Source organism: Meles meles, chromosome 16 (assembly GCF_922984935.1).
Source record: "Meles meles chromosome 16, mMelMel3.1 paternal haplotype, whole genome shotgun sequence".
Lineage (NCBI taxonomy): Eukaryota > Metazoa > Chordata > Mammalia > Carnivora > Mustelidae > Meles > Meles meles.
In genome coordinates this window covers 57,377,831-57,392,321 of record NC_060081.1, presented here as the reverse complement: position 1 = coordinate 57,392,321, position 14,491 = coordinate 57,377,831, and the positions used below count along the sequence as shown (strand labels likewise).

The 14,491-nt window shown below is 50.0% G+C and overlaps 1 protein-coding gene across 5 annotated transcripts in view; it reads right to left on the bottom strand.

The window, feature by feature from the left end:
* Positions 1-14,173, bottom strand: part of DNMT3B (DNA methyltransferase 3 beta) — a 41,166-nt gene extending 26,993 nt beyond the window's left edge. For all 5 annotated transcript variants that reach the window (XM_045981783.1, XM_045981785.1, XM_045981784.1 and 2 more), the window contains exon 1: positions 13,969-14,173. The gene's annotated coding sequence lies outside the window, so the exon portion shown is untranslated. The remainder of the gene's footprint in view (positions 1-13,968) is intronic.
* Between the last annotated feature and the right edge of the window lie 318 nt (positions 14,174-14,491).

Below are 14,491 nucleotides of genomic sequence, written 5' to 3'. Positions count from 1 at the left end.
AATTCCCAGTGTCCTGCCCCAGGGCAAATCAGTGAACTAAGTAACCTGGGTGGCCTAACACAGGGTGGGAGGGTGGGGGTCCCCAGAAGCTTAGGGGAGGAACGGGCAAGCCAGGGTTTCTCCTCAGGAGCTGGTAGCAAGCAGATCAGGGGCTGAAATGGAGGGCCATTACTTCCCACTCCTCCAGGGCCCAGGATTCTCTCAGACAGCCCTTAACTGTGTCAGTCAGGAGCCTCCCTCCTAGACAGTCCCAGGAGGAGCCTGCAGCCCAGAGTGGACAATGATTAACTACCTCAGGCCTTACCCCAGGGCCTCAGCAGTGCCAACCCCTCCACGGTCTACCAGACAGAGACCCGTGAGCAGAGCTCCTTCCCAAAGCCAGACGTCGACATTCACGAAAAATCTCCTACCTCTAGGAACTGCACCCATGGGCACTGGAGGAAGGTTCAGGCAAGGAAACCAGCCAACTCTAAGTGTCCTGGGCTACCTGGGCAGCAAAAATAACCACCTTCCAATTGCATAATATGATCGTGCCGAGTTCACACAAATTCCTTCTCTGTAGCCTTCATCCCCTGGGGTTTACACATACAGTAGCTTCCCTTTTGGCCTCCTGCAACACACACCTGTGTCTGGAGCCTGTGCCCACTGAAGGGTACCCAGTGCAGTTCCTCTCCCGCCCTGACCCTTCTACCCAGACCACACTCTACACAGAGGATGAATAAAGCCGCCTCCATGCATGGGCTACTGCTGCCCTCCTCATGGCCTGGAAGCCCTCCCCATCCTAGCCACAAACCCCCTTGTTACTCAGACTTCAAAGCCACATGGTCAAAGTCAGGAAGGCTTCTTCCAATACACTTCTGCTCCAAAATTAATAACCACATAGTTACACAAACCCTCTTGCCTAAAGATACAGTAATTTTTTTCAGTGTTTACTACTCTATATACAACACTTCTGTGCTTTACCTGTATTAACTCACTTATCTTGAAATGAAGAACATGTGGTCCCCATTTTACAGATGCACAAACGGAGGCACAGAGTAACTGAGCGGCACAATACACACTGGACCAATGTGGCTTCCTCAAGTGTTCAAGTCCCAAAAAAGTTAAGAACACACCAATTTACATGCCCCTGGCAACAGGAGGAAAATTAGCACCAGAAATCCATATGTGATGGTGGATAGCAATCACCCTCACCTCTTCCCACCACTTCCTGGATAACACAGCCCCCAAGACACGCCAACTGCTTTATCTAGTGTGATCATTCCAGCGCTGGAGGGTAAGCAGCCTGGGTTACCTCCCTGAGGGATTTTTCCATAGTGGTCATCCCTGTACTAGCTTAACAACTGTGCCTCCCCAACCCATGGCCATTAATAGTTCCCGGGTCCCTACCATTCACTCCACACAGTACAAACCACTCTTAACCCCCACCTGCTCCTGAAGCAGGTCCTGTTATCAACCTGCTTTCAACAGGCTCAGATGAATTAATGAAGCCGCCCAACAGGGTGGCAGTGCCAAGACTCATGCCTAGGCAGTCCAGGGCACGTGGTGTAACTGCTGTGCCCAAGACAAGGCAGCCGAGATTTCTAGTTAAAAGCAATGCATCACCCATCCCAGGGGCTACAAGAACTTCAGGACTGAGGGACAGTACCTAACAGCTGAGTGTTTACCTTCCCCAGAGGTGATAGTCTAAACCTCGTGATGCGAGGTGAACTCTGGCCCTTTCCCAGAGGCTAGGGTCGAGCACAGGATTTAGGGGCGGGCAGCAGTGTGGGGTGGGCTCACCCCCGAGGTTCTCCTTGCAAGGCACTGCCTCATTAGTGCAGGGTGCCTGTGTCCCAACTGAACCAAGTCAGACGTGTCCAAATGCAATGTGGCAGACAGAAGGATGGGTGGCACCCCCAATTAGACTCAGGGAGGAGGCCCAGGGACTCAACCCCCTTACCCCAATGCAGCTATAAAGCTGAGAAGTGATGTCATTCATTTCCTCCAGGCGGGAACCAGCAGCACCTTGTAAATGGTAATTGCATTAATTAAATGCACAATACAGGAAGGGGGAATGGTTGGCATGATGGGGAAGGGAGTAAAGGGGGCCACATGGTCATCCCAGCCCTCTGAGTCCCCCAGGGCTTAGAAGTTTAGTGCAGTAGAACAAGAGGCTGAAAGATATTCCCACCTCCCCTATTTAAAAAAGTCCTTCTAGGGGCACCTGGGTGGCTCAGGTCATGACTCCAGGGTCCCAGGTTCGAGCCCCACATCAGGCTCCTTGCTCAGCAGGAAACCTGTTTCTCCCTCTACCACTCCCCCAGCTTGTGTTCCCTCTCTTGCTGTGTCTGCCAAATAAATAAAAACTTAAAAAAATAAAAAACAAAAACATCCTTCTCTACAGCCTGTGGGAGGGACACCTAGTCTACTGAATCCTCCCTACCCCAACCACTCAGGTCTGTTCCATTGTCCAAGATTCTGAAATAGTTGTGATGGAGCAATTACTATGCATCGCATGCAAAGCTGGAGCTTACTCTCAGGATTCCCCAATTTGCAGGTAAGAAAAGTGAAGCCTGAGAGGAAGCAAATGGGCAGCTCCTTGCCCAGGCTTGCAGAGCAACTAAGTCATGGAGATTTAAGCCTAACCCATGAGCCAGACCTTAAAGACATTTCAAAACTAATATGCTAAGTACAATTATTATAGTGAAGCCTGGGGAGGGACACCTCACCCAGGTAAAGAGAGAGAGAAGGGTACCCAGGAAGTAGAAAGAGTAAATACAAAAGGTAAGGGGGCTGGAGATAACTGGTGGCAGGGCACAGGTTCCCAGAGTTCGGGGCCTTTGCTTCCTCTTTAGGAATTTTTGCTCAATTCCGGAAATAGCCAGATTTACAGGCAAGCTGGAATGAAAATGCCCTCAGTGTCTTTCTCAAACCTCAGTCTTAATTAACCATTTGTAAAATGAAATGACCCCTAATTCCCTGGGTGGCTGGCGCTAGGAATTCCCTAAGAGAGGACAAAACCCTGAGAAGCTGGGGCGTCCACATTTTCGTGTGCCATCTTGCCAGACTTCCCAGCTCTGCCTCACCAAGGGAGGCATCCCTTCATCGTGGGTGATTCAAAAGGGAATGTGGATTGCTCAGTGCCTCCAGGCCATGGCTGCTTGCACCACTGTCGCTGTACAGTAAAAAAACTGGGCTTTGGTATAACGATCAGAATTACCAAAGCAACTGATCCACTCAGGGGTCAACTCAGACAAGCATAAAATACTAGCCATAAGAACCTGTTCCTTACAGCATCGCTCTTATTACCAATATGCTAACAGAACACCTACACGTTCAAAAGTGGATTGGATTAAATCACCCTTTAGCTAATTCACAGAAAAAAGAAGAACCGGGGTGCCTGGCTGGCTCAGTTTCAACTCTTGATCTCAGGGTTGAGCCCCACTTTAGGCACAGATTCCTGAAAAATAAAATCTTAACAGAAAAAACTAGGAATATACATTAAAGATCTGACAAGACACAGCAACTTAAATGGGAGTTTACAATCAAGCTTTTTGCCCTATAAACCAATGCACTCAGCCCCCTTCCCCTATGGTTCTTCGGGAAACTTGGAATGGTGTGCAAATGTGCAGAGGAAACCACCGCTGACTCAGACAATGATGGGTGGGGCAGCATAAGGAGCTGGGGATTCAGAGAGATGCCATACCCACCCCCGTGTCCCTTAGAAAGCTGAAGCCAGAGAGCCCTGTCCCCTCTCCCTTAGCGGGTAAGGGAAGACAAGACCAGTATTCTGTAAAGTCCCCGCCTTGGTGCTGCCCCTCCCAGTAGGCTACTCCTGTTGTCACAGCCAATGCCTTATAAATCTCAACTGTCTGCACCCAGAGGCAGTGGGGACAGAGATGCAGCCTTTAAAGATGGAAACCGCCAATATGATCCAAAATGCCACATGTCCACATCCTGTCACATAGGCTTCTACTGCTAGCCATCGACCCAGCCCAAAGCTCTCACCAAGAGCTATGTGCAAGGATGGTCACTGCAGTCCTGTCTGTCATGGCAAAATCTGCAAACACAGCACCAGCAAAGGCAACCGGCTAAATCCCAGGCAGCTGTACCGTGCTGCTAGTGAGTGACAGTGGGACGAGGTACCAACAGTGGGACGAGGTACTTCAACTAGGAGATGAAGCTGTGCCAAGTGAAGTCTGGACAATAACACAATCTCAGTTGTTAATGTTAACATATGCATTAAGCCATGTTCCCCCAGCGTTTCTTTCCGGAACTGTTAAAAGTCAGGGCTTTCGGGAGGGTAGCTTATGAGTGAACTACCACATGCCTGTGTTACTTTTACAGTCAGATGCTGTCCTAGAAACATTTCTTCCTTTGAAAACAACCATTCAAGTTCTGTCACTCTGAAGTTACTTATAGTGGCGCCTGAGTGGCTCAGTCCGTTAAGCCCAGGGTCCTGAGATCAAGTCCGGCATAAGGCTCCTCACTCAGTCTACCTCTGCCCCTCACCCTGCTCATGCTCTAATAAATGAATAAATCTTTAAAAAAGAATTTTTTTAAATAAAGTTACTTATGTATGGTAGGAGGTAGGCATCTCATTTTTTTCCCTATGAAGATAGTCAAACACATGGGGCCCCTGGGTGGGCTGTCAGTCAAGCATCTGTCTGTTTCCCCAGGGGTCAGGGCCCCTGCTCCTGACCCTGCTCCATGAGGTGTCTGCTTCTCCCTCTTCCTCTGCTCCTCCCCCTGCTCCTGAGCTCTAGCTCTCACTGGGGTGCACACTCTCTCAAATAAACCAATCAATCCTTAAAAAAAAAAAGAAAAGAAAAAATTAACCCAAGCACCTGTAGTGACACATATGTCCCAACTCCATTTCCTTTAAGAAGTTCCCATATGAATGTAGAATGTTTCTGGGCTTACTATTCTTTTTGGTATTATCCCTTGCCTTCCCTTTTAATCATTGCAGCACTCCTATGTGGCAGGCAGGCTTGCTAACCTGAAGTTTCCTCAATCTCCTTAGATGTCTTGGAAAATCCCTTAGTTGGGGGGCGCCTGGGTGGCTCAGTGGGTTAAACCTCTGCTTTCGGCTCAGGTCATGATCCGAGGGTCCTGGGATTGAGTCCCCGCATCGGGCTCTCTGCTCAGCAGGGAGCCTGCTTCCCCCTTTCTCTCCGCCTGCCTCTCTGCCTACTTGTGATTTCTCTCGCTGTCAAATAAATAATCTTTTAAAAAATAAAAACAAATAAATGTAGAAACAAAGCTAATAAAAACTTTAAAAATCCCTTAGTTGGCACATCTCATTTTCTATTTCCTTCTTCTGGCCCCAGATTTTTCCAGGGAGCCTAACTCTCCATGCAAATAAATTTACACACTTCTAATTGATTCAACACAGAAGGACTTGTATCACCCTCTCATAATCAGTAAGTCCTTGTATGTATTTTTTTAAAGATTTTTTATGATTTTCTTTTATTTATTTGACAGATAGAGATCACAAGTAGGCAGAGAGGCAGAGAGAGAGGAAGAAGCAGGCTCCCTGCTGAGCAGAGAGCCCGTTGTGGGACTCGATCCCAGGATCCTGAGTTCATGACCTGAGCCACCCAAGCGCCCCCTTGTATGTATTTTAAAAGACAAAATTGGAGCAGAGGCACCTGGCTGGCTCAGGCAAAACACACAGGTCTTGATCTCAGGGTTGCTGAGTTTGAGCCCCACGTTGGGTGCAGCGATTAAAAAGAAAGACAAGGGAACCTGGGTGGCTCAGTGGGTTAAAGCCTCTGCCTTCTGCTCACGTCATGATCCCAGGATCCTGGGATAGAGGCCAGCATAGGGCTCACTACTCAGCAGGGAGCCTGCGCTTCCTCCTCTCTCTGCCTGCCTCTCTGCCTATTTGTGATCTGTCAAACAAACAAAATCTAAAAATGAAATAAAATAAAGACAGACAAAATTTTCACAATACAAAAAAAAAAAAAAAACTATGGGATAGCAAGTTAGGAGAGATGGGTGAAGATGGTCAAAAGGTACAAACTCCCCGTTATACAAGTCCTAGGGAGACAATGTACAGCACAGTGACTAAAGCATTGTGTATTTGGAAGCTGTGGACATCAGATCTCAAAGTCCTCATCACAAGAAACTGGGGCACCTGGTTGGCTCAGCTGGTTAAGCATCTGCCTTCAGATCAGGTCATGATCCCAGGGACTGAGCCCTAAGTCCATCTCCCTCCTCAGCAGGGAGCCTGCTTCTCTCCCTCCAATAAATAAAGAACCTTAAAAAAATTAATTCATAAAATAAACGTGAGATTTATAAAATAAAGGAAATACACAGTAAAACTAGCTTTTGAAAAAAGCCCATTATCTCACAGAAGCCACTTCTTTAAAAGCCAGCTCTAAGTACCTGGTATGGGTTTGGGTCTGCCCATCTCAACCCGATGATGAATGAAGCAGGTCTGCAGACAGAGTAGTGGGCACAAGGAGGTCCTCTGGAGGGTCTTAACCCAGCAGCACAGCGGTGCAATCCTGCCACTTCTGTGGGTCCAAGCCAGGTGGGGACAAATTTCCCGAAGAAATTTAACATCAATCCACATTCTACTCCTTGCTTAGCTGTATGGCCTTAGAGAATGGTGATAATCATATTTAATACTGAGCAATCACTCTGTATTCTGCTTATAGCTTAACACATAACATCCTAGGACAGATCCAGACACTGGGAAAGGCCACTTTTTGTTTTACTTTGTTTTGCTTTTAAGATTTTATTTACTTTGAGTGAGTGAGTGAGAGCATGAGAAGGGAGAGGGTCAGAAGGAGAAGCAGACTCCCTACTGAGCAGTGAGGCTGTTGCGGACTCCATCCCCGGACACCAGGACCAAGACCTGAGCCAAAGGCAGTCGCTTAACCAACTGGGCCACCCAGGTGCCCCAGGGAAAGGCCACTCTTCCCCATGCAACAGATAGCCGTTCCTGCTAGGATTGAGGAGCCATGCTCAGCACTGAGAATCCCGGGCGACAAAGGCCAGACAACCCGGGCTCATGGAGCTTCCAGCTGGCTTAGGAGGATGGTAAGGAAAAGGCTAGTTGTTAGACGAAACAAGGTTGGTTCACTCCAAAACCTACACTGCTCTTTCTCCCACTATAGAGACCCTTTTGCCAAAAGCTCAATAGGACAAAATTTTGCCCATGTGTGCCCACAAAAATGTGCGCATTTGCTCAGAATCTTCCAAACCCTATCATCCAGTTGTGGCACGCTGCCTCCCACGTAAGCCAGAAAACCTGCCACGGCACCTGGCCATTCAGGCATCGAGCCTAGTTAACACTCCGTTTCTCACCACAGCCCGGGGGAGGCGGCTTCCTTCTGCAGCTTGCCCTTTAATGTCTGGTCCAGCTTCCAGAGCTGCAGGCACAGGACTCAGGCAGACCAATACCTTAATCAAGCCACAGAGCACACATTCACAGAGCTAGGAAGCCAGGGCATCAGTACTATGCTAACTGCTGAAAACACCAAGAAGCCATCATCCCTTCTCCAGGAGCTGGAAACCTGGGTTCCAGCTGGAACTGGAAGCCTGGAAGCCAGGCTTCCAGCTCCAGCTGTGGCCCAAACATGTCCACTTTCATCAGCAACAACTGCTGCTTAAAGAGGGGCGCCTGGGTGGCTCAGTGGGTTAAAACCTCTGCCTTCGGATCAGGGTCCTGGGATCCATCCCTGCATACAGCTCTCTGTTCAGCAGGGAGCCTGCTTCGCCCTCTCTCTGCCTGCCTCTCTGCTACTTGTGATCTGTCCAATTAAAAAAAAAAATGTTAAAAAAAAAAAAAAAGAGAGACCCGATTAAACTCAGAAGGTGGGGCTGCAGGACGGAGGGGAAGAACAGGTCAGTCTGTTCTAGAGGCCACGGCCTCTCCTCCAGTTAAGACTGAGACAGAGGATACCTGCCTGAGAACTGCCCAGTCCCCCTTCACTGAAGCCAGCCTCCACCTCCCAGGTACAGCACTGGAAAATCCCTCTGCTCTGGGGAAGAAGACAGACCCAACAACAGAGAACACCCTTCACATTTTGGGAGGCCCAAAGGTAAATCCAAGCCACTGTCCCACAAAGCAATGCCCCAATTCAAATCTCAGACAATTCTGGTCTTTCTCAATCATGAAGATCAAGTTCAAAACTTAAATATTAGAAACTAAAACAGTAAAAAAAAAATACTCAAAAATGGGACAGAAAACTAAACTTCAGAAATATCATCAGGGAGATCAAAGGTCAAAAAAAAAAAAAAAAACCAAGATGAGTACACCACTGCAAAGGGAATTTCTGGGACAAGAGCTCTTCAAAATGGAAAAGACAAAAGGGGCACCTGCAGTCAGATGAATCTTGATTTTGGCTCAGGTCATGATCTGAGCATCCTGGGATCCAGACCTGCGTCGGGTTCCCTGCTCCATGGGGGAGGCTGCTTCAAGATTCTCTCCCTCCCTCTCCCCTTGCTCATATATGCTCTAAAATGTTTTAAAGATTTTATTTATTTGAGAGAGCTTAAATTGTGGGTGGGGGAGTAGGCATAAGCAGGCTCCCCGCTGAGCAGGGAGCTCCCATGGGGCTGCATCTCTGGGATCATGACCTAAGCCAAAGGCAGACGCTGAAAGGACTGAGCCACCCAAGCACCCTCAAATTATCTTTTAATTTTAAGAAAGGGAGGATAGGGAGCCTGGGTGGCTCAGCGGGTTAAAGCCTCTGCCTTCACCTCAGGTCATGGTCCCAGGGTCCTGGGATCAAGCCCCGCATTGGGCTCTCTGCTCAGCAGGGAGCCTGCTTCTCCCTCTCTCTGCCTGCCTCTCTGCCTACTTGTGATCTCTATAAAATAAATAAAATCTTTTTAAGAATTAAAAAATTTTAAAAAAATAAAAAATAAAACAGGGAGGGATGCCCAGTTAACACTTGGTTAACCTCTGCCTTTGGCTCAGGCCGTTGATACCAGAATTTCCACATCAGGCTCCCAGCTCAGTGGGACAATTTTCGGGGCACCTGGGTAGCTCAGTGGATCTCCTAGCTCAGGTCATGATCTCAGGGTCACAGGATCAAGGCCCAGTCAGCATCTGCAGTCAGAGAGGTGTCTGCTTGTCCCTCTCCCATACCCTCTGCCTCTGCTCCCCACACCTCCCCACTTGTGCTCTCTCTCTCTCTCAAATAAAATCTTTTAAAAATTAAATAAAAGACAATTTTCTAGAAAATTAGTTTGATCCTGAGACACGAAACTAGAGCAGAGACAGAAGGTCAAGAGGGCAGGCAGGGGTTTGCACTAAGTCAAAGCCCATAGATTGCAAGGTTTTAATGAGTGAAAATCTCTGAAGGGGAAGGGAGAGGCAACTTTCATTGGGAAAGCTGGTGAAAAAATAGCAGAAACCAATGGTGGCAGATTCCAGAGAATCTCTTCCCGTGCTGTCCTCCAGCTGCTCGGCAAGGCAGGCCCAGTGGTGATGATGGTGCTAAGAATCTCACAGAGCCACCCTTCCTTGCCACTGTCCTCTCCTTGGGTTCCGGTCCCTTATCTTATTAAAGGCCTCCCGGTCCTGTCTACATGCAAATGCACGGGCCCCAAAATGAAAGCGAAACACTGATTACCTTGGGATTGTGAAATTACAGATGACTAGTTTCTTCTTGGCACTGGAAGATGGTAAATTTTCACTTGTCTCATTCCTTGAATGTCATTTTCTGAAATATTTCAATTTCCTAGACAGGCCACCCTCATTACTTATTCCCTGGAAAAAACTCAGGAACACTAACTTGGATAACTAGAATGTTTCCCTCAAGAAGTAAATAACCACTTCCCAGTATGTGGGTGTTTACTACAAATGTGCAGGGTTTTTTTCCCCCCCAAGTAATCTCTCTACCCAATGTGGGGCTTGAACTCACAACTAGAGACCAAATCAGTCACGTGTTCTTCCAACTAAGCCAGCCAGGGGTCCCCATAACATACAACATTTACTGAATTTTTTAATCTATAGCAACTCAACTGACTTAAACATCCCCTGCAATTGGCCAACCATTGTTGGTCTCTTGTACAGATAGAGCAACTGAGATGAAGCCAGTGACTTATAAATGGAGTGAGTAAGTATATGAATCCAGACTTGATTCTAATGCCCAAGACCCTTTGTTGCTTCAGACGGATAATATAACCCAGGGGGTAACAGGCTTTTCATAATACAGATGCCCCTGAACAACACGGGTTTGAATTACAGGTGTCTTCTAAGTTGATTTTTTTTTTCAGTAAACATATTGAAAAATATTTTGGAGACTTGCAACAATTTGAAAAAACTCAGATGAACTGCACAGCCTAAAAATACTAAAAAAAAAAAACAACTTAAAAGTTAGGTATTATTCTTAGAATAAATTATAGAATACACATAACATACAAAATGTGTTAAAAGACTTATCAGTAATGTTTCTGGTCAACAGTAGGCTGTTAAGTTTTGGGGGAGTCAAGTTAAACTGGATTTTCAAGTGAAGGGTGTGGTGGGGGCTCAGTGCCCCTAACCCCGGCATTGTTAAAGGGTCAACTGCACTTAGGGCCCCCCTCTATTTTATGAACTAACAACTAAAGTAAAAGGATCTGGATTCCATTTAGCCCTAACTACAGGAAGGACAATCTCCAGAAACGCGATCCTTGTGCAGGCTCCCTCTGCATTCACCAGGCCACTTCCTCCAGGCACAGCAAGACAGATCCACGTGAACACCTGCAGTAGGCTTTCTCTCTTCTGGAGGAAGGAATGGCCTCCCCAGGATGCCAGCGGATGTGCAGTGTTCTGAACAGTACTACCACCAAGGTGCGGTAGCAAGTGGACTGCGCAGCACCTCGGTCCCATCAGCTACGGAAGGAAAAGGTCAGCCTCCCCAAGGAGACAAATCTGCCCATCACTTTACAAGGAAAAGGATGGTTTGCAAATGAAATGAGGAATTCTGTACTTCTCTGGTCCACCAAGAAACTGGAAAATCAACCTGAGCTCACAATTTAAGAAACACATACACACACACACAAAATCTAACACAAAATCTAAATGATTCTGGCCAGAGCTGAAGCCCTCTACCTATGAAGAGCTGGTGGAGGATGGTGGTACTTGTCACAGTACAGGACCCAGGAGGAGTTAAGAGATTTACGGGGCACCTGGGTGGCTCAGTGGGTTAAGCCGCTGCCTTCGGCTCAGGTCATGATCTCAGGATCCTGGGATCCCTCTCTCTCTCTCTCTCTCTGCCTGCTTCTCTATCTACTTGTGGTCTCTCTCTGTCAAATAAATAAATAAAATCTTTAAAAAAAAAGAGAGATTTAACAAGGACTAGGTCTGATGAAATCGAAAAAGGTGTGTGAGCCTGAAGGTAGGACAGCTGGCTTGAGGGCTGGTCTGAGACAAAAGGAATCCAATCCTTTCCCTTTTTTTTCTCTTTAAGATTTTATTTATTCATTTGTCGGAGCACAAACAGGGGAAGAAGTAGGCAGAGGTTGAAAACAGGCTCCCTGATGAGCAAGGAGCCCGATGTCGGACTTGATCCCAATACCCTGGGATCATGATCTGAGCCAAATGCAGATGCTTAACCAACTGAGCCACCCAGGCATCCCAGACAAAAAGAAATCTTAAGGTAAGTTTTCCTGAAAGGAGAACTTACCCAAAATCCAAATCTGAAGCAGGTCCCTAATGCTGCAATGAGAAGTGACAGGCCCCTTTGGGTCACAGGCCCCACGTGGCTGGAGGAAAGGAAGGGAAGCAGCCTCCCCCACCCCCACCTCCCTCCCACCCCCCCCTCGAAGCTCCCAGATACCCTCCTCCTCCTCTTTTAGCCTTGAAGGGGGGTGGCTATGACTATGGCTTTAAGGAGCAGGATGCAGGCAGCCCCCAACCCCTTTGTCTGGGCCCTCTCCACCCCAACGGGGTAAGGTAAAAGATCTCACTCACCTCTGCAATTATACCTCCAAGGTAGGCCTCATGCTTTGGGTGGGGTGGGGGGGCGGTAAAAATGGTCCCAACCCATAAAAGAAACCCTGGCTCCTTTCAAAAGGGAACAAAGGCGTTCCTTCCTGCCAACTCCCAAATCGAGGACAATGATTTGGAAAAGCTTTCATAGCTGAGAGGAATAGAGTACCTAGAAGTCAGGCAGGATAGGTGGGGCTGACAGAGGTCCCTCCCTTTACCCCCCCACCACCCCGGCCCCGTTCTCAATAATGGCTCCCCTAAAAAAGGGCTACTGGTTAAATACAGATGTCAACATTCATCACCTGCTACGCCAAGCACTAGCCCATCAAACCCTCACCCAAACCCAGTGTGGTAGGGGCTACTTATACCCATCAGACATCTAAGGAACACGGAGGGTTAGAGGTTAAATCATGCATCGACTCATTTCATTCTTATACAACCTGGGGGTTATTAGTAAGATCATTCCTGTTTCACAGATGTAGTAACTATCAAACACAGAGGGAAATGGATTTGGTGTGACAGATTTAAATATGTGAAAAGACCTATGCCATGTCGTTCAAGAGGGCAGCCAGCTTACCTATCACAAGGATGCTAACAGTGGCAGACTTTCTCTGATTCCTGTAGACCAGCCCTATAACATTAGTACCATCATTTCCACCCTGGAAAAATCATGGCAGCCTTGGAACCGAATGTGGGGTGGGGGATGGTCTCAAGAAGCCACAGCAGGTGTTGGGGAGGAATGCAGGGGTAGCTCAGGGTCCTGGGCCCTCCACCTGAGGGCCCCAAAAGGAAAATCGCTCCTGGGCAAAATTACCACCAGTCCAAACCCACGCCACCCAGAATAGAAAGGGCTCAGAAATTCCTACTCTGTCCTTAAATGTCTTTACTTCATGGACCCTTTCAGCTTGCAGGAGATGGGGATAAAGAACCACAGGGCTCTGCCTCTCAGCACAGGGGATGAGGGGGAAAGGCAGGCTGGAGGTGGAAACACAGGCCTGGTGCTGGGCCCAGACCGCTGCCATTCTTCGCCACAGGTGAGTGAACCCAGCAGGAAAGCCTGAGCCCAAGAGCGGCTCCCTGCTGCTAACTTTTGCTAAATTCACCCCGGTCTTTCTCGGTTTCCACTTTTTCTCCCGAGAAGTGGAACTCAACACCTACCCTCCAACAATCACAAGAGGTGGGAAGTTGTTCTTCTGGGAGGCGGCGCTACAGCTTTTGAAACCTCAGTTTGCGGAGTGGGTAAAGTGGGATCAGTTCCATCCCGGAAGAGAGGAAAAATGGAAAGTGAGCCCCCAGGGCAGGCGGCGTGACCAGCGCAGGCGGCGTGACCAGCGCAGGCGGCGTGACCAGGGCAAGACTGCGCCACCCCAACTCGGCTCCTCCCCGGCCAGGTGCGCCAAGCGAAGAGGGCAGACCCGCCGTGCCTCGCTCATCTAGGGAGGACTCCGAGAGACCGTCCCTCTGGCACACACCCTGGCTCACCCGCCCGCACCCACATCCATTAGTTATATTCTATCGCGGGGGGGGGGGGGGGGGGGCGGGGCGCGGACGGTCGCTCGCCTGAAACCCACAAGTCCTAGTCATAACGGACGGACGCCCACCTTCCTGGCCGAACCCTTTCCCCCGCCTCTGAAGAGGCTCGCTCTGAAGCAGAGGCCAGGTAAGGACACCCCTCCCAATGAGGGAAACCTCTCCCCTCCACTTCTCTCCAGAGAGACATGTCCTCGACTCGACCCCAAGAAGACCACCCCGTCTCCCTCCCTGGGGAGGAACCTCTCCCCCTCGGGGTCTTGTTAATACAGCATGAGTATCCCTTCCACCCCTTCAAGTACATACCCCCCCACCCCCGTTTTTCCTTCTTGCCTCAGGTAGTCCAGGGGTCCGCTCCTCCCCTACACTGCCGGGTCTCCACCCGGATGGGAGCCGCCTCCCCCGGACGTCCCAGGAAGAGGGTCCCTTCTGGGAGTCCCGGGACCCCCCTGCTGCCCCCTCCCCCACCAATCCCCGGACCCCCGGACTGACGAGCCTCCCCGGGGCCACCGGGCGCTCACCTGCCGAGAACCTGGCTCGGGCGCCGCTCCGCGGTCGAGCCGCGGGTCGGGACAGCCTGGCGGGAGGCCGGCGGACGGCCGAGCAGGGTGCTCGGCTCGCGAATCTCCGGCGCCGATCGCCGAACTACGTTTACTTGGGCCACTTAACCCCCGCGCTGCCGGCCTGGCGCGGCGGCCGCCCGCTCGCGGGCCTGCCAGTGGGCCGGTTGCGTCCGTCGGGGGGCGCTCGGAGCGTCCACGCGGGCAGCGGCCGCGGGGCTGGGGGGCGGCTGCTGCGCGGAGGTAGCGCAGGCCGGACCCGGCAGCGAGAGTGGGTGGGGAGGGGGCGGTGCCGAGGCCCCTTGTAACCCCAGCCAGGCGTTCGCCCCGCCCCCACCCGGGGGCGCCCCCGCCGCAGCCACTCAGAACCGGCCCCGGGCGCGGGGGGCGGAACGAGGGGTGAGGACGAGGGAAATTTGAAATCACTTCGGAGCCTCCCCTCCGCCCCTCCTCCACAGGCGCCGCCTCCTGTCCCCCCCACAAC